This window comes from Somniosus microcephalus, unplaced genomic scaffold (assembly GCF_052327205.1).
Source record: "Somniosus microcephalus isolate GS21.2 unplaced genomic scaffold, FLI_Smic_1.0 unresolved_chr3, whole genome shotgun sequence".
NCBI lineage: Eukaryota > Metazoa > Chordata > Chondrichthyes > Squaliformes > Somniosidae > Somniosus > Somniosus microcephalus.
The window spans coordinates 58,040,515-58,065,739 of record NW_028225181.1 but is presented as its reverse complement, the minus strand read 5'-3'; the positions used below and the strand labels follow the sequence as shown (position 1 = coordinate 58,065,739).

The following is a 25,225-nucleotide window of genomic DNA, read 5'->3' as shown; positions in this document are numbered from 1 at the left end:
GGTCAGAACTTTTAATTTGTTCTCCTCTGATATCACGGCGGAGGCTTCTAGGAAGGATTCAAAGCAGCTCAGCCAGTGCTCGAAATTGGTAGTTGAACCCGCCGCTTGAGGGTTGAGGTCCAGGCATGCTGGTCTGAGGGCTCGCAGCAACGCCTGCTGCTGTTGCTGTTGTTGCTGCTCCGATCCCGACATTTTAATTTTAGTTAATAAAATTGATACGCTTATCAATTATTCCATAAAAGGTGATGAATTAGGATAGTAATGAAAAGGTTTTTATTAACTAAAGAACAGAGCATGCCTCTCGTGGACGACTGGTTCCAAGAAGGAAGTGGGTTGCCGAGCAGCCACCTTTATACCAGGTCATGTAGGCGGAGCCATGGGTGGAGCCAGCTGAGGCATGCATTGGTACACAGTGAGTAGCAAGAGGTAACAATGTGCAATAATAACAGTAGTGAACAACAGTGAAAACAATAACAGTGGTTTACCACACTGACATTTGTCGTAAACCTCCTTTCTCTGTTTTATTCTAACTTCGATATCCTTTGTCATCGGGAGCTCTAGCTTTGGATGCCCATCTTTCCTCCTTATGGGAATATGCTTGGTTTGTACCTGAACTATCTGAGCCTTGAAGGCCTGCCATTGGTCATTCACTGTTTTCCTGGACAATCTTTGTTTCCAGTCCACCTGTGCTCGATCCCTTCTCAAATCACTGAAATTGGCTCTCTTCCAGCTGGGTATTTTCACCACTGATTCTTCTTTGTCCCTTTCCATAACTACTTTAAACCCAATGATATTGTGATCACTATTAACCAGATCCCTCCTGTCCCAGAACCGATGAGAGACCCTTTAAATGTTCTGACTGTGCAAAGAGGTTTCAGAGTTCATCCAACCTGCTGAGTCACCAGCGAGTTCACACAGATCTTCAAAAAAAGGAAGATGTTTTAGAAAGGCTGGCGGCACTAAAAGTTCACAGCCATCTCAGATTAGTGTCCCTTTAATTACAATCTCGTGGAACAAGAAGAATCGCTGTCCCTTTAACTACCACAAATCCCTGTGTGGAGGAGAGGGGGAGATACAGTCTGTCCCAGTAACTGTCGCAGAACAGAATTAGCGACCCTGTCCCATAAGGGCTTGACCCACCCCCACTCCCTGCTTTTCCTCGTGTCTCATCCTTAAAATTCTCAGCCTTGTTTCCAAATCCCTTTGTGGCCTCGCCCCTCCCTATCTCTGTAATCTCTTCCAGCCTCTACAAACCCCCCCCCCCCGAGATATTTGCGCTTCTCTAATTCTGACCTCTTGAGCATCCCCAATTTTAATCGCTCCACCATTGGTGGCCGTGCCTTCAGCTGCCTGGGCCCAAAGCTCTGGAATTCCTTCCCTAAACCTCTCCATCTCTCTACCTCTCTCTCCTTCTTTAAGATGCTCTTTGACCAAGCTTTTGGTCATCTGCCCGAATATCTCCTTATGTGGCTCGGTGTCAAATTTTGTTTTATAACGATCCTGTGACGAGCCTTGGGATGTTTTACTACATTAAAGGTGCTTTATAAATACAAGTGGTTGCTGTTTCCTGAAACTAATAATAAATTCCCCAGAGGGAAAAAAACCTGTACTTTTACTCCCAAATATGAGAAAGTTTGTTCCACAGAAGCACGGGGTTTATCTGCTTTTATGGATGAAATTAAAAGGTCTCTATTGAAACCTGAGCCAGTGTGTTGTGAGCCAAAGAGCCTTGTGTCCAATGAGGGGAATAAAGGCCCACAGCCTCCCCTGGCCCCGGGCCCTGAACAAGGGACTGGAGAAACTCGCTGCCCTGCGGATCAGACAATCAGCCGGCGCTAGTCCCGCCCCTCGGGCTCCCCGATTGGTTGGAGGACCTGCCACCGGCACGCTCCTCCAGACCCACCCCGCTCGCTCCCTATTGGTCGGAAGCTCACGTCAATCAGGCAGTGGGCCCGGTCACATGTCCCTCACCGACTTTACAAAGAAAGCCCCGCACGGTCGCCGGGCAGAGCTGCAGGTCGGCAGGAGCGGGTTCGGGAGATTAATAAACTGCGGGTAGGCCACGCCTCAGGGTTTATAAAGTTGGAGAAAGGTTTCAGGCCCGAATGAGATCCAGTGGCCGAATGTGTTCCGCCAGACGGCAGCGGTGAGGGTTTTTCTCAGTGACAGGCCCGGGTTACCTGCCGCCATCTTGGTGAAGGAAAGACAGACCGGTTCTACCTGCAGCAGGGCGCATGCATGGCCATCTTTGTACAGGAACAGAGTGGGCAGGGCTTCAGTGTCCCAGTGACCAGGAGAGACAATCATTGACTCATTGATTTTATTCTCACTCTGCACACAGCAGGTGGAGAACTGAAGGTTTCAGAGTCCCAGTGACCAGGAGAGACAATCATTATCACATTGATCTTATTCTCACTCTGCACACAGCAGGTGGAGAACTGAACCCAACCAGAGTAAAGGGAGGGGGAAAACTGGGAGTGGAGGAAAGAAATGTTGGAGATGGTGCGATGGGTTTGGATTTCAGCACAGGGAGGAGGGAGAGTGTGTGGGATGGGGATTTACAGCTTTGGGGTTAAATGTGTTATTTTGGTCATATTTCTAGATTTGCCATTTTCTGCTCACAGGGCAATCACAGTGCACTGACCAACACCTCAGCTTGTCAGAATAGGGCAGGTGGAACCGAGCCAGAGGCAGCTCTGGGACTTCATCTTCTGAGCATTGGGTTGGGAAAGAAGAATTCCATTGTTTATTGGGCCCTGGCAAGCACTGACCTCCCTCCCACAATTTTAATATTTTGATGCATCTGTCTATTTATATACTAGGAATGTTTTAATTGCTTTCACAGCAAAATGCATTTATTGTTAAACCTCCACAGAAACAACTGTGGTAACAATTGAATAAAACTCAGAGAGTTGTCGGGATCTGGAACGCTCAACCTGAAAAGGTCATGAGCTGATTCCATCAATGATTTTAAAAGGGAGTTGGGCGGGTACTTGAGGATGAGGATCTTACAGGGTTACGGACAACAAGCAGGGATGTGGGACTAAGCACGAGTGCTCTTTCTAAGAGCCAGCACAGGCACGATGGGCCGAATGGCCTCCTTCGTGCTGTACTTTTCAATGATTCGATGAAAACTAACAGAACCAAACAAAGAAATGATCTTCCTTGGTTATTGATCATTTCACTAAATTTCAACAGAGTTCTCTATACACCAACAACAACTTACCTTTATATAGAGCTTTTAAAACATCTCAAGGCACTTTACAGTAGGGTAATAAGACAATAATCGACACACATACTTTGTTTGTGGTCCAGTGCACTGACACAAAGTTCCTTCACAACTATAACAATTTTATTGCAGTTGCTGTGAAGGCTGCGCTCACTCTGCTCGTACACCTGGTCTCCAAAGGAGGCAAAACAGGACTAATGCTGCCGAGCTCAGCTCTTTTTGATCAGAAAATATCAACTGTTTCGCCTCGCCAGGAAATTCACAAAAGAGGCAGCAGTGCTGATTGGCTGCCCAGGGAAGTCCTATTTAGATTAAACTCCTTCACCCAGAGGGTGCCGAGAATGTGGAACTTGCTGCCACAGGGAGTAGTTGAGGTGAAGAGCATGGATGTATTTAAGGGGAAGCTGGATAAACACATGGGAGAAAGGAATAGAAGGAGATGCTGATAGGGTGAGATGAAGAGAGATGGGAGGAGGCTCGTGTGGAGCATAAACACCTCATGGACCAGTTGGGCCGATTGGCCTGTTTCTGTGCTGTACAATCTGTGTAATTCTATGTAATAAGAGAGGAGAGAATGTTCCATAGAAACTAGAATTATCTGTTCCGAATTTTAATCCTGAACTTACAGTGATGTCTTTTGTAAACTGCTTTTACAGGGAATATCATCGGCCTTTGAATGTGGAAGGAGAAATGTTTGCCTGTTCTGTCTGTGGGAAAAGATTTCAAACATCAGTGTGACTGGAAAAGCACCGAGACACACACACCCGAGTGAGAGTGTTCCAGTGCACTGACTGTGGAAAGAGCTTTAACCAGTTACACAGTCTGAAAAAACATCGCACCGTTCACAGCGGGGAGAAACCGTACATGTGTTGTGTGTGTGGATGAGGCTTCAACCGATTGTCCAACCTGGAGAGACACAAGGACACCCACACCACGGGGAAACTGTGGGAATGTGGGGACTGTGGGAAGGGATTTAGCTCCCCGTCCCGGCTGGAAACTCATCAATGCAGTCACACCGGGGAGAGGCCGTTCACCTGCTCCAAGTGTGGGAAGGGATTTAGTCAGTCATCCCACCTTCTGACACACCAGCGACTTCACACTGAGGAGAGACCATTCAGTTGCTCTCACTGTGGGAAGAGGTTCAGGCAGTCATCTCACCTCATTGAGCACCAATGCATCCACACTGGGGAGAGACCGTTCACCTGCCCTGTGTGTGAGAAGGGATTCAATCAGTCATCCAACCTGCTGAGACACCAGCAAGTTCACAAGTGACTGCAGAGGTTCGATTCTGCTGTTATTGCTGCTGTTAATCACATCCAGGACTGAACCATGTTCATTCTGACAGTTGGGGTTTGTTTCTGCTGATGTTAATAACCCCTATAACTGGGCTGGATTTTAATATTCTGGATATATAGCTGATTTGAGTTATCGGGGCTGCAGTGTCCCTTTAAGTGCTGCTGTCTGATCTTTCCCCTTAATTTCTGATGAGTGTTCCTGAAATATTTCACAATAAAATTATGAACTTTTACTTCAATCGTATATTAATATTTGCTGTAAAATCTACAATTCATTGTCTGAAGGATTCCATTGACTATCATCTCCAATTAGAAAGTGCTGATTAATCCTCGCTGACAACTCTTACTGACTTGCACATTACACACAGTGGCACCTCCATTATCCACCAGAAAGAAGGGGAATGGGAATTGGTGGAGAATCGAGAGTCCCCAAATGTTGCCCCTCCCATCTGGTACAGCAATCCCCTCAGCACAGGAATGGAGACAGGTCCAGTTATAGTGACGGGATGAGTTAAAGGTATTTACTCAGATGGGCGGAAGGTGGGAAGTGGTGTTCCACAGGGATTGGTGCTGGGACCACTATTGTTCACCATTTACATAAATGATTTGGACTTGGGAATTAGAAGTACAATTTCAAAATTTGCTGATGACACTAAATTGGGGGGTGTAGTTAATACTGAGGAAGACTGCGATAACATCCTTGTAGAATTATTCAATTGTGTTCAGTAAATAGCACCATTTTTTAATTTGCTTTGACTGATCACATCAATATATAGTTACGTGAAAAACAGAAATCATTAAAAGCTCCCAATTTCAGAATTGTTAGATTCAAACTCAACTTCTTCCAAGTACAATCTAACATTTCAAACATTGTAATGAATGTAGGCGAGATATTAGGACTGTTGTCTAACACAATCCAAACACAGTGACACACAGACAGATGGGCAGGTATAGCTTCACAGCGAATCCTTTCAAGCCTCACTAAAAAGTGGCAGACTGGCAATCTATTGTTCACTAATGGAGTTGTGATCTTTGTAAATTAAGAAATGGAAATGTGTCAAAGAGTTGATTAACAGAGTGGGGCACCATCTTCCTTTGATTTCTATTTCTGACACCAGGCAACAGAAAAAGGTCATTACAACATGACATAAACAGACTCTTCAGGTGTGAGACATCAGACTTCTGAACCACACGTCTGCCAGCTCTGGCCACAAACCTCAGCACAGTCAACCTTTCAGCAGCTGCAGCCCTGATTAAATAACTAGTAGTTTAACATGTATAGTAGAGCTTTTGTATCAAAATAGAAGAAATGTATTTGTGACACACACACAATTAATAATTCAATCACAATGTGATTGTGAGAATCGATTATCGCCTCTTGATACCTTCCGTGTCCACCGGTCGAGGAAGGTATCAAGTGAACTGGTGGACACCGCCTGCTCCCTCTCCAGGGCCACCCAGGCAGGGACAAGACCATGGGAGAGAGGCGGGCAGCCAGAGTAAACCCCCCATGTGCCCCGCCCATCCTGGGCCTACAAATTGCTGTTTTCGCCAGGCCCAAGAGCAGGTCCAGGAGATGATCCTCCCACTTACCCACCCCCCTCTGCACCAGGCGGCCAAAGATTAGGAGCGTGGAGCTAAAGTGTAACCAAGAGTTGAGGAGCTGCCCCTTCAGGGAACTACACAGGGGCTGTAACCTCTCACACTGAATATATACACGGCCCGTGGACTCCTCTAGGCCGCAAAAACACATCTGGCCTTGGAGTCCGGAAAGGAGCTTAAATTCTGTTGCACACGACAGCTCCCTGCAACAGTCTCCACCCCAGATCCCCAATGGTGCTGGGAAGGACTCCCACATAGAGAGCACTCCATTGGGGACCCTCGCCTCCGTCAGACAGCAAGATGACCCACCAGTCTGATTGAGATTGAGCAATAAACAAAAGTAAACAATAAATGACACAGAAACCCGAGTCCCCGGATCCTCAGCCCTGGTGTGAAGTACGCTGGCCACCAATTTTCCGTTACTAGCTCACACCTCAGGCCCCGCCTGTAATGATCAATAACATGTCATTCTATAGTGGACACTAGGTGGAGCCGTAGAGCTGTGTAGAGCTGTATATAACTGTATGTATATTAAGACTACATAACCCATGAGGCACTAGGCCACCCACAAGGCAGCAGTCAAGATGGATGCCCCTACAGATACTGTACCTAGTCCACATGTGCTCAATAAAAGTGTCTAGCAAAAGCTAGCTGTGTTCATAATAAGAATGTCTGTTTATTAATGAACAAAAGATGGTACCAGGATGGTGAAGATCTGCTGAACATTGTGAAAAGCGACATGGAGAATTTGAAGCCACCAGAGCATTTGAAACTCACAGGAAATATCGACTACAATTGGCAGACTCTTAAACAACAATTCGAACTCTACATTGCAGCCATCGGATTCGGTACAAAGCCAGACGCAAGGAAGATAGCGTTGCTGCTTACGGTTGCAGGCCCACAGGCAATAGAGGTATTTAATACATTTGTATTTAATCCAGAGGAGAACAGAGAAAAATTAGAAGATGTGCTAAAAAAAGTTGATGCACATTGCTCTCCCAAAAAGAATGAGACCTAAGAAAGATACATCTTCTGTTCTTGGACACAGCAGCAAAATGAGACTTTTGATAGCTTTATAACTGATCTGAAACTGAAAGCACAGACATGTAATCTCTCTGAGCTCAAAGCATCCATGATTCGTGGCCAGATTGTGTTTGGTATCCATGATAAAAAAAGTCAGGGAACGTCTGTTGAGAGAAAGCGAACTAAATTTGGAAAATGCTGTGAAAATATGCCAAGCCAGCGAGCTAGCTCGAAAGCACGCGAAGACTTTCAGTGAAATCAATAATGATGCGATTGTAATGAGTGATAATGCTGCTGTCGGTGCTATGTCCTACAAGGGGAAGAAACATGGGCAGAACAGAAATGAAAAGCAATCGGAGGATGAAATTTTAAATTGTAAACGCTGTGGTTACAAACACCAGCTAAGACAATGCCCAGCATTTGGAAAAATGTGCACAAAGTGTAATGGAAAGAATCACTTTGCCAAACAATGCTTTTCAAAAGTAAAATCTAAGAAAGGGATACGAGTTAATGTAATTGAGGACGCTGATTTAAGTGAGACATTTTTTGTAGGAATGGTGTCATGTGACAATATCAAAAAGGATACAGAAAATGTGCAGCCCTCAGAAATGGACAATGCTGAACATAAATTTAATGCAGTAAAAGAGGACAAATGGATGATCCCACTGCAGGTAAATGGAGCATTAGTTACCTTGAAACTAGACACTGGGGCAAAAGCAAACTTAATCAGTATGAGTGACATTAACAATATGAAAGAAAAGCCCAAAATACAGAAAAAGTCAGTACTACTGAAGGACTATAATGGACAGAAAACAGATAGCTTAGGTGTATGCAGACTTAAAGTGACAGTCAAAGACAAAGTGCATCATCTCATGTTTTCTGTTGTGGCTGAAAGACTTGATTCACTACTGGGTGACAAAACTTGTGAGGACTTAGAACTGGTCAAGAGAGTCTACCGTATAAACTGTGCCATAAGCAGACCAGATGACTCGGTGGATTCTGTAGTGAATAATTTCCAGGATGTGTTCAAAGGATTTGTAGTTCTACCATTCACTTACAAGATCCAGCTAAAGGAGGATGCTCAGCCATTGGTACATGCTCCACGAAGAGATCCAGCACCCCTGCGTGACCGGCTCAAGAATGAACTGGACAGAATGACCACACTAGGAGTCATCAGGAAAGTCGAAGAGCCAACAGACTGGGTTAACTCCATGGTATGTGTAAAGAAAAAGAACAATGATCTAAGAATATGCATGGATCCAAAGGACTTAAATGCAAACTTAAAACATGAACACTACCAGATTCCCAAGCGAGAAGAAATCACCAGTGAAATGTCAGGTGCCAGGTACTTTACAAAGCTCGATGTCTCACAAGGATTTTGGCAACTAAATCTGGATGAAGAGAGCACCAAATACTGTACCTTCAACACACCATTTGGCAGGTATTGTTTCCTCAGAATGCCTTTCGGGATAATATCTGCATCTGAAATCTTTCATAGAGCGATGGAACACATAATTGAAGGTCTGGAAGGAGTTCGGGTCTATGTTGATGACATCATCATCTGGGGCTCCACACTGAAAGAACACAATGAGAGACTGACTAAAGTGCTACAGAGCATACGCCGGAATGGACTGAAGCTCAACAAAGCCAAGTGTCAGTTTGGCATCCAGGAAGTCACTTTCCTAGGAGATAATCTATCTGGTACAGGAATAGAGCCAGATATGGAAAAAGTAAATGCCATACTCAAAATGCCCCGACCCACTGACAAAAAAGGAGTGCTATGCATCATGGGGATGATAAACTTCATTGGAAAGTTCATTCCTAACTTGTCAACCAAGACAGCCTGTCTGTGAGACCTGCTACATAAAACAAATGAGTTTGCATCTTGATGGGCCTTCAATAACCACAAAACTAGAAGTTATAGACTTAAACAAGTTGGCTTTTAATCACTAAGATCAGAGCTAACATCTCAACATGCCGACTGGTTCACAGGAATGAGTCATACAGATCCTGGGATCTTTATGTAAGAGAAGTCAGGGGCGGAGCCAAGAGCCAAGACCTGGAACCTCCCAGGTTAGTCGGGAAAGAGGAAGTGAAACTATACACAGTGGGGGAGGGTAATATACATGCGTGCAAAACGAATACAGGATCAAGACAAACAGATTTCATTACATTCACCCCTTCTATAGATTTAGTCCATCGGGGTGATGTTTCTTAAAAGTTGGTATAAGTGAGTCTGTCAGGAGGGTTTGCAGTTCTCAGTGATTGGCACAAAGCCGGTTGGAGTCCCTCTAGGGGAGTGGATTCTGGTTCCTCCGCTGTCCGGGCCTCCGCAGTGTCTTCCAGGTTATCTGCAGTGTCCTCCAGGTTAAAGTTGGGTGTTGATACCTCTGGGCGTCCTGTCTCTTTGTAGTGTAGGTCTTCATCGGGTAGTCTCCCATCGTTCTCTCCGCTCCCCGAGGGAGTGAGGTCTTTTATGGAAACAGTGTCCTCTCGCCCGTCAGAGTATTCGATATAGGCGTACTGAGGGTTTGCATGGAGGAGCTGTACCTTTTCCACAAGGGGGTCCGTTTTATGGCCTCTCACGTGCTTCCGCAATAGTACTGTCCCCGGAGATGTCAGCCACGCGGGTAGAGATATGCCCGAGGTAGATTTCCGGGGGAAAACGAACATCTTTTCGTGAGGGGTAGCGTTAGTGGCAGTACATAACAGAGACCTTATGGAGTGGAGCACGTCTGGGAGGACTTTCTGCCAGCGGGAGGTCGGAAGGCCTTTTGACTTTAAGGCTAACGTGACAGCCTTCCAATCAGTAGCATTCTCCCTTTCCACTTGCCCATTACCCCGGGGGTTGTAGCTAGTGGTTCTGCTAGTGGCTATCCCCTTCGAGAGCAAGAACTGGCGCAGCTCGTCACTCATGAATGACGTTCCCCTATCGCTGTGTATGTAGTTCGGCATGCCAAACATGCAGAATAGATTACAGAGACACTTGATGACCGTGGCACTGGTCATGTCTGGGCAGGGAATGGCGAAGGGGAAGCGGGAATATTCATCAATGATATTGAGGAAGTATAAGTTACGGTCGGCAGAGGGAAGGGGTCCCTTGAAGACCCGACTTAGGCGCTCGAATGGCTGTGTGGCTTTGATAAGGTGTGCACGGTCAGGCCTGTAGAAACGAGGCTTGCATTCCGCACAGATGCGGCAGGCTCTGGTCATTGCCCTGACCTCCTCGATGGAGTGGGGCAGATTGCGGGACTTTATAAAATGGCATAGTCGGGTGACCCCTGGGTGACAGAGGTCGTTGTGGAGACCCTGTAATTTGTCCGTATGAATGCTGGCACACATTCCCCGTGATAGGGCGTCTGGGGGTTCATTAAGGGCTCCTGGCCTGTACATAATATCATAGTTGAACGTGGATAGTTCGATCCTCCACCTGAGTATTTTGTCATTCTTGATTTTACCCTTTGTTTGTTATTAAACATGAAGGCCACCGACCGCTGGTCGGAGAGCAGGGTGAAATGTTTGCCGGTTAGGTAGTGTCTCCAGTGCCGCACTGCCTCCGCTATAGCCTGTGCCTCCTTCTCGACAAAAGAGTGCCTGATTTCAGGTCCCTGAAGGGTTCGGGAGAAGAAGGCCACAGGTCTCCCAGCCTGATTGAGGGTCGCAGCTAAGGCAAAGTCTGACGCATCACTTTCGACTTGAAAGGGAATGCATTCATCCACTGCACACACTGCAGCACTTTCAATGTCCTGTTTAATACTGGTGAAAGCCTCCCGAGCTTCAGCTGATAGTGGGAAGGACATCGATTTAATGAGGGGTCGGGCCTTATCAGAGTAATTGGGCACCCATTGGGCATAATATGAAAAAAATCCCAGGCACCTTTTTAAAGCTTTGGGATTGTGTGGCAGGGGCAGTTCCTTTAGGGGGCATAATTGGTCAGGGTCCGGTCCAATTACCCCATCTTCCACCACACAGCCGAGGATACAGAGACGGGTTGTGTTGAAGACACATTTGTCTTCGTTGTAGGTTAGATTCAGCTTTAGGGCAGTTTTTAAAAATCTCACAAGATTTAGATCGTGGTCTTGCTGGTTGTGTGCGCAGATAGTGACATTGTCCAGATAGGGGTAGGTAGCTTGTAGTTTATTCTCATCAACCATGCGGTCCATCTCACGTTGGAAGACCGAGACCCCATTTGTTACCCTGAAGGGCACTCTGAGAAAATGGTAGAGGTGCCCGTTCGCCTCAAAAGTGCTGTATGGGCGGTCCTCCGTTCTAATGGGGAGCTGGTGATACGCGGATTTGAGGTCGATAGTCGAGAAGACTCGGTATTGCGCAATCTGGTTGACCATTTCTGATATGCGGGGTAAAGGGTAGGCGTCCAGCTGGGTATAAATATTAACAGTCTGGCTGTAGTCAATTACCATCCATTTCTTTTCGCTATTTTTAACTGTGACTACTTGGGCATGCCACGGGCTGGTACTGCATTCAATAATGCCTTCCCGCAGGAGTCTGTCCACTTCCGCCTTGATAAAGTGTCTGTCTTCCAGACTGTACCGTCTACTTTTGGTCGCTATGGGCCTACAGTTCAGAGTGAGATTAGCGAATAAAGAGGGCGGGCTGATTTTTAAGGTTGATAGGCCACAGACTGTGAGTGGCGGCTGGGACCCGCCATATGCTAGCGTGACACTTTCGTGGTGGCACTGGAAGTCCAGGCCCAAGATTACATTAACACAGAGTTCTGGCATCACGAGGAGTTTAAAATCCTTGTAGTCCGTGCCTTTTACAGTCAGTGTTACCACACAGTAGCCCAAAATGTCCAAAGTGTGGGGATTAGCAGCCATACCAATTCTGCTCCGTGTAGGGGTTACCGTTAATGAGTGCTGCCGTACCAGGCTAGGGTGAATAAAACTCTCGGTACTCCCACAGTCAATTAAACATTTCGTTAAAGTCCCATTTACCTGTATGTCCATCATGGATTTTGTCAACGGGTGTGGCCTGGATTGATCCACCGTGATCGAAGCCACTGTTGGGCCCTGGGCGGCCGTTGAGTCAGGAAAAGATGGCAGATCCCAAGATGGTGGCCCGCACGGCACGCACGAGGTGGTGACGGAGTTGGAAATCGGATTCCCCCTGCAGACTTTGCTAAAATGCCCCTTTTTCTTACATTTGAAGCATGTAGCATCCTTCGCTGGGCATTGTTGTCTGGGGTGCTTGGCCTGGCCGCAGAAGTAGCATTTCGGGCCTCGAGACATTGCCGCTGTAGTAGGACTCCTGGGTGAACTTCTGTGTGGGGACTCCGGCGGTGTAGAGCTGGTCTGAGACCTGGATGGGGAAGATGGCTGATTCCAAGATGGCGGCCCCCTCGGCGCACACGAGGCGGTGAGGGCCGCATGGCCGGAAGAATAAGAGTCAGAGTTTTTCTGGGCCACGTGCAGTGATCGCGCAGTGGCCATTGCCTTTTTTAAGTCCAGGACCTCCTTCTCCAGCAGTCTCTCCCGGATATAATTCAATTTGAGGCCCGTGATGAAGGAATCGCGGACCAATTCGTCAGAGTACGCGTTGGCCATCACGACCTTGCAGTTACAGTCCCGGACCAGGTCCTTTAGGCCCTGTAAGAAATCGTCCATTGATTCCTCTGGTCGCTGCCCGCGTGTAGCCAGCAGATGTCTGGCATACACTTTGTTTACCGGCCTCTGGTATTGGGCCTTCAGGATAGTGATGGCCTCCGTGTAAGTGGTGGCATCCCGGATGAACAAATAAATCTGATGACTTACGCGAGTAGTCAGTAGACTCAGTTTATCTACCTCGCTAGCGGATGAGGCCCCCGCGAAGAGTTCGAAGCATTTGAGCCAGTGTCCAAATTGATTTGATGCTTCAGCAGAATGTGGATCCAAGTCCAGATGCTCTGGTTTTAGGAGTCGATCCATCCTAGTATTCTTTAGTGATTAAAATTGATGGGCCTTCAATAACCACAAAACTAGAAGTTATAGACTTAAACAAGTTGGCTTTTAATCACTAAGATCAGAGCTAACATCTCAACACATCGACTGGTTCACAGGAATGAGTCATACAGATCCTGGGATCTTTATGTAAGAGAAGTCAGGGGCGGAGCCAAGAGCCAAGACCTGGAACCTCCCAGGTTAGTCGGGAAAGAGGAAGTGAAACTATACGCAGTGGGGGAGGTTAATATACATGAGTGCAAAACGAATACAGGATCAAGACAAACAGATTTCATTACACATGGACAGAAAGACATGAACAAGAGTGGATAAACCTCAAAACAGTGCTGACAACCACACCTGTACTCACCTTCTTTGACCCAACAAAAAGAATCAAAGTGTCAACGGATGCATCAAAAGATGGCCTAGGTGCGGTCTTGCTACAAGCAGAGGGTGAAGATTGGAAGCCTGTTGCCTATGCCTCCAGGTCTATGACTGATACTGAGTGTCGATATGCCCAGATTGAAAAGGAATGTCTAGGCTTGGTAGTTGGACTAGAAAAGTTTCATGGCTACATATATGGACTTCCCACCTTCACAGTTGAGACAGACCACAGCCCACTGGTTGCCATCATAAAAAAGAACCTGAATGAGATGTCTCCAAGGATTCAACGACTCATGATGAAGCTGCAAAGATATGACTTTGAACTGATCTACACACCAGGCAAATACATAGTATTAGCAGATGCACTATCCCGAGCACCCACAATGAGTCATGTGAGCTCTATTGAAGAAGACGTGGATGTTCATGTGAGTATGGTCACTGCTGCGCTGCCCGTGTCAGACACAAAATCAAAGCAAATAGCAGAAGAAACAGTAAAAGATACAGTATTACAAACAGTAATAGAGGACATTCATCATGGTTGGCCAAAAGGTTCCTGTCCAAAATATTTTCACATAAGGTCAGAATTGAGTGTCGCAAGTGGACTATTACTAAAACAGAACAGAATAGTCATTCCACAGGCTCTACGTCAAGACATGCTCAAAAGGATTCATGAGGGACACCTCGGAATTGAAAAATGCAAAAGGAGGGCAAGAAACACTGTTTATTGGCCTGGCATAAATAAGGACATTGAGAACATGATAGGCAAATGTGAGACATGTCAGAAACACCAAAACAAACAAGCAAAGGAACCAAAGATAGCAGCTGACATATCAACAGCACCATGGCAAAAGGTTCGTATGGACCTTTTTCATTTAAATGGTAAAGACTATCTAATAGTGATTGACTACTATTCTAACTATCCTGAGATGGCGCTGCTCTCAAGCACCACAGCAAGCAGTGTCATAATGCATGTGAAATCCATCTTCGCCAGACATGGAATTCTCAGGATTGCCATTAGCGACAATGGTCCGTGCTTCAACTGTAAGAAGTGGCAACAGTTTGCAGCACAGTATGACTTTCAGCACATCACATCCAGTCCTTTGTATGCTCAGTCAAATGGTAAGGCAGAGAAAGGTGTTCAAGTTCTCAAGCAGCTACTGAAGAAAACGACAGAAAGCAAGTCTGATCCTTATCTCGCCCTGCTGAGCTACCGAGCCTCACCTTTAGACTGTGGTTCTTCACCTGCTGAACTACTAATGGGTCACAAGTTGTGCACCACGCTACCCTGCTGTGCAAAAGAACAGTAAAGTGAGGAACTGAGACAGAGACTTCAACTGTTAAAGCTGAAACAGAAATCATACTATGACAAGACATCCAAAACTCTAAAACCATTGACAAGGGATGATGTTGTCAGGATTGAGGATCCAGATGCATGGAACAGGAAAGCTACAGTTCTTGAGGAAGTAGGACCAAGGTCATACACTGTTAGAACTGAGGAAGGACAGATTCTCAGGAGGAACTACCGTTCCCTCCTAAAAACACAAAAGGCTATTCAAGAGCAGATTGATGACAATGCCGCAACTGCATCTTATCATTCACTGCCAGAACAATCTCATGAAGACACATCAGACTTACCCGTGTTGAGAAGATCCACACGTGAAGTAAAAAAGCCTGATAGACTTAATCTTTGAGTACAATGTAAAGCTTTGAAAATGTGTTGACTGTTTTGAAAATGTTTATGTTTATAGAGCACTAACAAAAGTGTTACTGATATTATCTTTATTGTTTTCTTGAAAGTTGACTGATATTGATTTTGTTAAACCTCAAAGAAAGGGGGATGTAATGATCAATAACATGTCATTCTATAGTGGACACTAGGTGGAGCCGTAGAGCTGTATATAGCTGTATGTATATTAAGACTACATTACCCATGAGGCACTAGGCCACCCACAAGGCAGCAGTCAAGATGGATGCCTCTACAGATACTGTACCTAGTCCACATGTGCTCAATAAAAGTGTCTAGCAAAAGCTACCTGTGTTCATAATAAGAATGGTTTAATTACTAAATGTTTTCTAACTCGAGTTCAGGCCTGTCATTCTGAGGGAAACAAGGCCTCATTTATTGGTGTGTCCCACCCGAGCGGCTGTTAATGGCTTTAATAACCTGGCAGCAAGGTTTTTTTTAAAGGTGGAAAGAGGTGAAGAACGCAACTAGCGATGCCTCAAAACTCACAGACAGAGAAATCCACTTCATCAGCGCCCCTGCCACAGGACTCAATATCCACCCCCTCCACCACTGGTGCACTGTGTCTGCAGTATGTACGGTCTACAAGATGACCATGGTCAGGCCGTGTGGAGTCAAGGGCCAGGCAACAGAATGGATGGAAAGATCACAACAAACTTCCCTTAACTCCAACCCTCTGATTTCTGATTTGTAGCCAGCTTTCCATCCATTCTGCTGCCTGGCCCTTCCCTCCACACGGCCTGACCTGGGTCATCTTGTCGATCTTACAGACTGTTATGGATAGCAAGTTGGTCACAAAACAGAAAACAGAGAGTAGGGGTTAAGAGTAGCTACTCAGACTGGCAAAAGGTGGGAAGTGGTGTTCCACAGGGATCGGCACTGGGATCACTATTGTTCACCATTTACATAAACAATTTGGACTCGTGAATCAGAAGAACAATTTCGAAGTTTGTCGATAACACCAACTTGGGAGGTAGAGTTAATACTAAGGAAGACAAAATGCAAGAAGCCATTAATAAATTTCAGAATGGGTGTATAATTGGCAAATGAATTTCACTGTAGATCAGTGTGAGATGGTGTGTTAATGAATTTTACTACAGATCAGTGTGAGGTGGTGTGTTAAAGAATTTCACTATAGATCAGTGTGAGGTGGTGTGTTAATGAATTTCACTGTAGATCAGTGTGAGGGGGTGTGTTAATGAATTTCACTATAGGTCAGTGTGAGGTGGTGTGTTAATGAATTTCACTGTAGATCAGTGTGAGGTGGTGTGTTTTGGTGGGAAGAATAAAGAGGCCACTCACTACTTGGACAAAGGGGTGAAATTGGGTTGCTATGTGCCTCCCGCGATATTTAGCAGGAGGTTAGCGGTGGAGCTAGTCGGTAGCTCCCCGCGGCACTGCACCGCCGGCAATGATGTCATCGCCACGCGCAGCACCCCGGCTGCAACCTTGGGTTGAGACCCCTGACCTATCGCCGGACGATATGACCGACAGGGTCAGGGGTCGTTTCTGCAGCCGTGGCAACGCCACTTAAAGGGCAGGTGTCGGGCGGCAACTTTTTATTTTGGCCGACTGCCAGCACCTGCCCCCTTCCCCTCTCTTCTTCGGGGTGTCGGCCGCAATCACACAGCCTGGCGCTCCTCTTGATCCGACACCCCACTCCCCGGTGGTCCAGCAGGGCCTCGGTGTGCGCAGTGCTAGGCCCCTCCCCTTTAATCAGGGGGGGAGGTCTGCTATGACACGGCGCATTGTGCCGATGGGCGTGGCGCTGTTACACGAAGAGCCGTGAAATTCACTGGTAGCACCTCAAGATGGAGGGGAGCGCTTCCAGTAGCACCCTGTCTCCTGCTTGGGGCACTACCGCTGAATTTATTGCGCAGGGGCGCTAACATTTTCGGGGTGATAAAATTAGCCCCGGTGATGTTAGTGACCCAAAGGGGGCGCCACTGAATTTCCCCCTAAGAGTCTAAATGGGCTGGAGGAGCAGAGGGATCCTGGGACACAGATACACAAATCACTAAAAGTAGCAACACAGGTTAATAAGGCCATTAAAAAAAGCACTGGGGTACATTCCTAAAGGAGCCTTCTGTTCTGTGCCTAGGAGCTCTGAACCATGGCAGAGAATGGCTGGGACATGTTTCTCTCAGGTCTTGAGATTAACCCGCACGGCAACTTTGCTGTCAGTGAAGAGAGACAAGAAAGACCAAAGTGCCGTTTGCCCCTCTCAGTGTGGCCCTGAAGGACTGTGTCCAGGCTGGAGTTCTGTTCCCGCCATATGATCCTCCCCCACATTGTATTTTCTGAGCTCCAGCCAGGTGATGCTAAACACTCAGGTGGGAAAGACAAAAATCTACAACAATGTGTTTAAAACAAAGTTGATTTATTGGACATATATCCAGAATATTAAACTCCAGCACAGTTTCGGGAGTTATTAACATCAGCAGAAACAATCCCCACCTGTCAGAATGAACATGGTTCAGTCCTGGATGTGATTAACAGCAGCAACAACAACAGAAACCACCCCCTGCAGTCACACGGAGCAGGTGAATGTGTTCTCCCCGGTGTGAACGCGCTGATGTGTCAGCAGGTTGGATGAGCGAGTAAATCCCTTCCCACACTGAGAGTAGGTGAACGGCCTCTCCCCAGTGTGAACTCACTGGTGTGTCAGCAGATTGGATAAATTAGTGAATAACTTCCCACACTCAGAGCAGGTGAATGGCCTCTCACCGGTGTGAGTGCGCTGGTGTGTCAGGAGGTGGGATGACTGAGTGAATCCCTTCCCACACTCAGGGCAGGTGAACGGCCTCTCCCCAGTGTGAACTCGCTGGTGTATCAGCAGGGTGGATGAACGAGTGACTCCCTTCCCACACATGGAGCAGGTGAATGGCCTCTCCCCAGTGTGAGTGCGCTGGTGTATAGTAAGCTCAGATGATCGCCTGAACCCAGTCCCGCAGTGCGAGCACCTGAACGGTCTCTTGTCAGTGTGAACACGTTGATGGCGCATCAGTTCCCTGGAACCTTTAAAGCAATTCCCACAGTCCGAGCAGTTAAAAGGTCTCTCATCAGTGTGAACTCGCTGGTGTATCAGCAGGTTGGATGAATGAGTGAATCCCTTCCCACACTCAGAGCAGGTGAACGGCCTCTCCCCGGTGTGAACATGCTGGTGTATCAGCAGGTTGGATGACTGAGTGAATCCCTTCCCACACTCAGAGCAGGTGAATGGCCTCTCCCCGGTGTGAGTGCGCTGGTGTGTCAAGAGGTGGGATGACTGAGTGAAACCCTTCCCACACTCGGAGCAGGTGAACGGTCTCTCCCCGGTGTGAATGCGCTTGTGTCTTGATAGGCCAAAGGGTTGGCTGAAGCCTCGTCCACACACAGAACACGTGTACGGTTTCTCCCCGCTGTGAACGGTGCTTTTTGCTTCCATGTTCAGAGGCCGATGATATTCAGATCCGATGAGTCGAGTGACTCTCAGATCTTGAGGTGATGTTTGGTTTGAGTTTCCTGTCTGCAAATCCTCCCCTTCCAGTGCCCTGTAAAATTAATTTAAAACAGGGAGCGTGAGAGACAACCCTCAAGAAAACAAAGGCAGGTTGTGAAATTGAGCTCAATGAATCTGGTCCTTTGTGGGGCTGGCACTAAAAAAAAGTGACCATGAAAGCTGCCGGATTGTCATAAAAACCCAACTGGTTCACTAATGTCCTTCAGGGAAGGGAATCCGCCACCTGGTCTGGGCCTACACAAGACTCTGGCCTCTATGGGAGGAGAGAGAGAGAGAGAGAGAGAGAGAGGTGGGTGTGGGAGGGGGAGTGGGCGAAGGACAGGAACTTTATACATCTGCAACTCGACCAGGACTTTGATAGAACATCCCAAACCCGCAACCTCCACCACCTAGAAGGACAAGAGCAGCTGTTGTATGGGAGCACCATCACCTCCAAGTTCCCCTCCAAGTCACACACCATCCTGACTCAGATATATTCATCGTTGCTGGGTCATAATCCTGGAACTCCTTACCGAACAACATTGTGGGAATACCGTCACCACACGGACTGCAGTAGTTCACGAAGGCGACTCACCACCCCCTTCTCAATGGGAAACTGGGGATTGGCAATACAGGAAACTTTCGTTTAAACAGAGGTTTACTATCCGGAATGCTCTATCCACCGGCAAAATTCAGGAGTCAGTTCAGATAACTTTTTTTACTTTTAGCTGCTTTTTTTCTCCATTTGTGGCTCTGCAAGCGTCTAGCTGAAGCTGTTGGTTAGCTACAGAGACGCTTGCAAGCTGCACCGACTGTTTTGAAGCTGTTGCTAAGCAACAGGGTTTGTTGCCTCAGACGGAGCTCAGAAGCTCCGTATCTTTTAACTATAGCGCTCGTTTCTCCGGCAGTGTTGATCGACCGGCTCCAGCTCGGTCCCGTCAGTGGCGGATACCAGAAAGTTTCCTGTACTTGCTGCTTTTGCTAGCTACACCCACATCCCAAGAATGAATTAAAACAAATCTGTTGATGTAAACTGGATTAAAAGCCTGTACAGAAATGCTTGTTCCTAAAACAATACTCTTTTACATTGTCCGGACACTGTCTGTGTAACAACATAATCTCCCCTAGAATCCACCTCCCTTGACAGTCTCACATTGGAAATTGTTGGGTCCTCCTGGGCTCAGAAGTACTGGGGGGTTAAACCCAGCAGCTTCTCCTCCATCTCCACTCCAGCTCAAACTGAAGCATAGAAACATAGAAACATAGAAACATAGAAGATAGGAGCAGGAGTAGGCTATTCGGCCCCTTGAGCCTGCTCTGCCATTCAATGCGATCATGGCTGATCATCCAAATTCAGTACCCTGTCCCCGCCTTCTCCCCATACCCCTTGATCCCTTTAGCTTTAAGAAATATATCCAACTCCTTCTTGAATATATTTAATGTATTGGCCTCTACTGCCTTCTGTGGCAGAGAATTCCAGAGGTTCACCACTTTCTCGGTGAAGAAATTCCTCCCATTTCTGTCATAAATGGCTTACCCCGTAACCTTAGACTGTGACCCCTGGTTCTGGACTCACCGACCATCGGGAACATCCTTCCTGCATCTAGTCTGTCCAGTCCTGTCAGAATTTTATAAATTTCAATGAGATCCCCTCTCATTCTTCTAAACTCCAGCGAGTACAAGCCCAATCATCCCAATCTCTCCTCATACGTCATTCCTGCCATCCCAGGTATCAGCCTAGTGAATCTTCATTGAACTCCTTCCACGGCAAGAACATCCTTCCTCAGATAAGGCAACCAAAACTGCACACAATACTCAAGATGTGGTCTCACCAAGGCCCTGTACAACTACAGCAAGACATCCTTGCTCCTGTACTCAAACCCTCTCACTACGAAGGCCAACATACCATTTGCCTTCTTAACCGTCTGCTGCACCTGCATGCTTACCTTCAGCGACTGGTGCACAAGGACACCCAGGTCTCGTTGCACTTCCCCTTCTCCCAATCTATTGCCATTCAGATAATAATCTGCCTTCCTGTTTTTGCCACCAAAGTGGATAACCTCACATTTATCCACGTTATACTGCATCTGCCATGTTTCTGCCCAATCACCCAACCTGTCCAAATCATCCTGTAGTTTCTCGGCATCCTCCTCACAGCACACACGCCCACCCAGCTTTGTGTCATCTGCAAATTTGGAGATATTACATCTAGTTCCCTTGTCTAGATCATCTATTCTATATATATATATTATTATACTATATATATATAAAAGACTTCTGTCTGTCTGTCTGTCCGTTCTCTATACGTTCGAAAGTTATAGAGCGTACCTACACGCGCGTCACATCAAAAGAAAGCTTACGATTACGGACCGGTCATAGGCGTATTTACTTTTCCGTCAGACAAAAATCGTACCCACGTTATCCAAAAAACATTCAAAATTCCGCTCATTAAACGGGAAAAGCTCCGCTCATTTGCTCATTAGCATTGAGTGACGTGAAGGTTGACCAATCGTGCGGTTGAGCGACCGGACAGTTGACCAACGGTTGTCCATCGCTGCGTCGCAGGGGCGGATTCATTGCGCGTGCGGGCGGGCCATCCTACAGTTGAGTGTTAAGTGACTTGTCGATTGACCAATCCTACGCTTCGGTGACCTGACGGTCGACCAATCGGTGCGTGTGTGGGCGGGCCTTATCATTCTGAACCGAGGTGAGTGGCCGCCATCTTGATTCTTCACGACTTTTTACCCACACTTTGTGTGTTAGGGAATTTATTTGAATTATGTGTTGGGAATTAAATAACAATTTATTTGAGTTTTAAATTGTATTTAGCAACAGTAGGAAATGAAGTGATCCCCTGCCCTTCGCCCGGAGGCTCGCCTACTTTGACAGCCATTTCGAGCGGCTGTGCCGGTGCCGGGCGCGGCCTAGCAGCCCAGGAAGCCTGGGCCTTGAGTTGCGGGCCACGCCTGGAGCCGCCGCGCACAAAACTTCCCCGCGGCGTCAACAGCCCCGCCCCAGAGCCCGACCCAAAGCCACCAGGTCACCGGCCGCGGTGAGCCGTGCCGGGAGCTGCCGCACACAAAACCTCCCTGCGGCGTCAACAAACGCGCCCCAGAGCCCGACCCAAATCCACAAGGTCACCGGCCGCGGTGGGCCGTGCCGGGAGCTGCCGCGCACAAAACCTCCCCACGGCGTCAATAGCCCCGCCCCAGAGCCGGACCCATAGCCAGCAGGTCACCGGCTGCGGCGGGCCGTGCGGGAGCTGCCACGCACAAACCCTCCCCGCGGCATCAACAGCACCGCCACAGAACCCGACCCAAAGCCATCAGATCACCGGCCACGGTGGGCCGTGCCAGGAGCTGCCGCGCACAAAACCTCCCCGCGGCGTCAACAGCCCCGCCCGAGAGCCCGACCCAAAGCCATCAGGTGAGCGGCCGCGGCGACCCAGTCTCTCTCTCACACTCCCAATCTCTCTCTCTCACACTCCCAATCTCTCTCTCTCTCACACTCCCAATCTCTCTCTCTCTCACACTCCCAGTCTCTCTCTCTCTCACACTCCCAATCTCTCTCTCTCACACTCCCAATCTCTCTCTCTCACACTCCCAATCTCTCTCTCTCACACTCCCAATCTCTCTCTCTCTCACACTCCCAGTCTCTCTCTCTCTCACACTCCCAATCTCTCTCTCTCACACTCCCAATCTCTCTCTCACACTCCCAATCTCTCTCTCACACTCCCAATCTCTCTCTCTCACACTCCCAATCTCTGTCTCTCTCACACTCCCAATCTCTCTCTCACACTCCCAATCTCTCTCTCTCTCACACTCCCAATCTCTCTCTCTCACACACCCAATCGCTCTCTCTCACACTCCCAATATCTCTCCCTCTCTCACACCCGCAATCTCTCTCTCTCTCACACTCCCAATCTCTCTCTCTCACACTCCCAATCTCTCTCTCTCTCACACTCCCAATCTCTCTCTCACACTCCCAATCTCTGTCTCTCTCACACTCCCAATCTCTCTCTCACACTCCCAATCTCTCTCTCTCACACTCCCAATCTCTGTCTCTCTCACACTCCCAATCTCTCTCTCACACTCCCAATCTCTCTCTCTCTCACACTCCCAATCTCTCTCTCTCACACTCCCAATCGCTCTCTCTCACACTCCCAATATCTCTCCCTCTCTCACACCCGCAATCTCTCTCTCTCTCACATTCCCAATCTCTCTCTCTCACACTCCCAATATCTCTCTCTCTCACACTCCCAATCTCTCTCTCTCTCACACTCCCAATCTCTCTCTCTCTCACACTCCCAATCTCTCTCTCTCTCACACTCCCAATCTCTCTCTCTCTCACACTCCCAATCTCTCTCTCTCTCACACTCCCAATCTCTCTCTCTCTCACACTCCCAATCTCTCTCTCTCACACTCCCAATCTGTCTCTCTCTTTCGCACTCCCAATCTCTCTCTCTCACACTCCCAATCTCTCTCTCTCTCTCACACTCCCAATCACTCTCTCTCACACTCCCAATCTCTCTCTCTCTCACACTCCCAATCTCTCTCTCTCTCTCACTCCCAGTCTCTCTCTCTCTCACTCCCAGTCTCTCTCTCTCACACTCCCAATCTCTCTCTCTCTCACACTACCAATCTCTCTCTCTCACTCCCAGTCTCTCTCTCTCTCACACTCCCAATCTCTCTCTCTCACTCCCAGTCTCTCTCTCTCTCAGACTCCCAACCTCTCTCTCTCACTCCCAGTCTCTCTCTCTCTCACACTCCCAATCCCTCTCACACTCCCAATCTCTCTCTCTCTCTCACTCCCCAATCTCTCTCTCTCTCTCTCTCTCTCACACTCCCAGTCTCTCTCTCTCTCACACTCCCAGTCTCTCTCTCTCACACACTCCCAATCTCTCTCTCTCACACTCCCAGTCTCTCTCTCTCACACTCCCAATCTCTCTGTCTCTCACACTCCCAACCTCTCACACTCCCAATCTCCCTCTCTCTCACACTCCCAATCTCTCTCTCTCACTCCCAGCCTCTCTCTCTCTCTCACTCCCAGTCAATTCAATTCAATTCAAATCGCTTTATTGGCATGACAAGTTACATCTTTTGTTGCCAAAGCATCGGAAAACATTCATGTTTGTTCACAAAAATACAGATCTATCCATACAGTGTATAAACAGATATGTCCCTGAGTGTACAAATATGTACTTCCATATAATTTATAAAAACTCTTTTCTTATATTTACTGGTTGTCCCTCTGTTTATGGCAAGCTGTAACATAGTGTGCCGCTAGTGTTATGCAATTTCTCTCTTCCCCTAGTAGGTATGGGAGTTTTTGGTCATCATTCAAATTTCTGAATTCCGGGCATCTTTTTGTGAATTTTGGGTAGAAATTCTCCCTTATGCCCTGATATTTTCTACAAGCTGTGAGGAAGTGCATCTCTGTCTCCACCACTCCCTGACTGCAGTGAGAGCATATCCTGTCCTCTCTTGGTAGCCGGGTCTGTCTGTGTCTACCTTTTTCGATCGCCAGGTTATGTTCACTAAGTCTGTACATTGTCAAAGTTTTTCTCAGTTTGCTATCCTTTACCATGGTCAGGTAATCAGCCATGTTGTATTGTCTGTTTAGGGCTAAGTCGCAATTGAGTTTGCTTTGGGTTTTTGTTGTTTCTGCCCAATATGACAGATATTTTTCCTTTTGCTTAGCGACGATTGTGTTGGGTCGAATTCTTTGTGTTAAGCTGTCACTGTCCTGGGGCTGGTTATTGTTAGTAGTGTTAGTAGTTACTTCACTGAGTCCCAGGACTAGTTGACTGAGGGTATTCTTCTTTATGGTCCTCTCTTGGCATTTCAGGGCTTCGTAATGATAGCATTGGGGGTTGCTCATTTCGAGGTGTTTCCAAAATTTGGTGGCTCTTTTTTGGATAGTGATTATTAATGGATATTGGCATAGTTCTGCCCTGCATGCATTGTTTACGGTTTTCCTTTGAGTCCAGAGGATACTTTTACAGAATTCTGCATGTAGGATCTCAATTGGGTGTTTGTCCCATTTTGCAAATTCTTGTTGTGTTAGCGGTCTCTCTCTCTCTCTCACTCCCAGTCTCTGTCTCTCTCACACTCCCAATCTCTCTCACACTCCCAATCTTTCTCACACTCCCAATCTCTCTCACACTCCCAATCTCTCTCTCACACTCCCGGTCTCTCTCTCTCACACACTCCCAGTCTCTCTCTCACACTCCCAATCTCTCTCTCTCTCACACTCCCAATCTCTCTCTCACACTCCCAATCTCTCTCTCTCTCTCACACTCACAATCTCTCTCTCACACTCACAATCTCTCTCTGTCACACTCCCAATCTCTCTCTCTCTCACACTCCCAATCTCTCTCTCTCTCTCTCATACACTCCCTATCTCTCTCTCTCTCTCTCACTCCCAATCTCTCTCTCTCTCACTCCCAATCTCTCTCTCTGACACTCCCAATCTCTCTCTCTGACACTCCCAATCTCTCTCTCTCTCACACTCCCAATCTCTCTCTCTGAC

The 25,225-nt window shown here is 47.4% G+C and overlaps 1 pseudogene; it reads right to left on the bottom strand.

Moving 5' to 3' along the window:
- LOC147091578 (uncharacterized) overlaps positions 1-18,764 on the bottom strand; it is a 34,502-nt pseudogene extending 15,738 nt beyond the window's left edge.
- Positions 18,765-25,225: the final 6,461 nt, after the last annotated feature.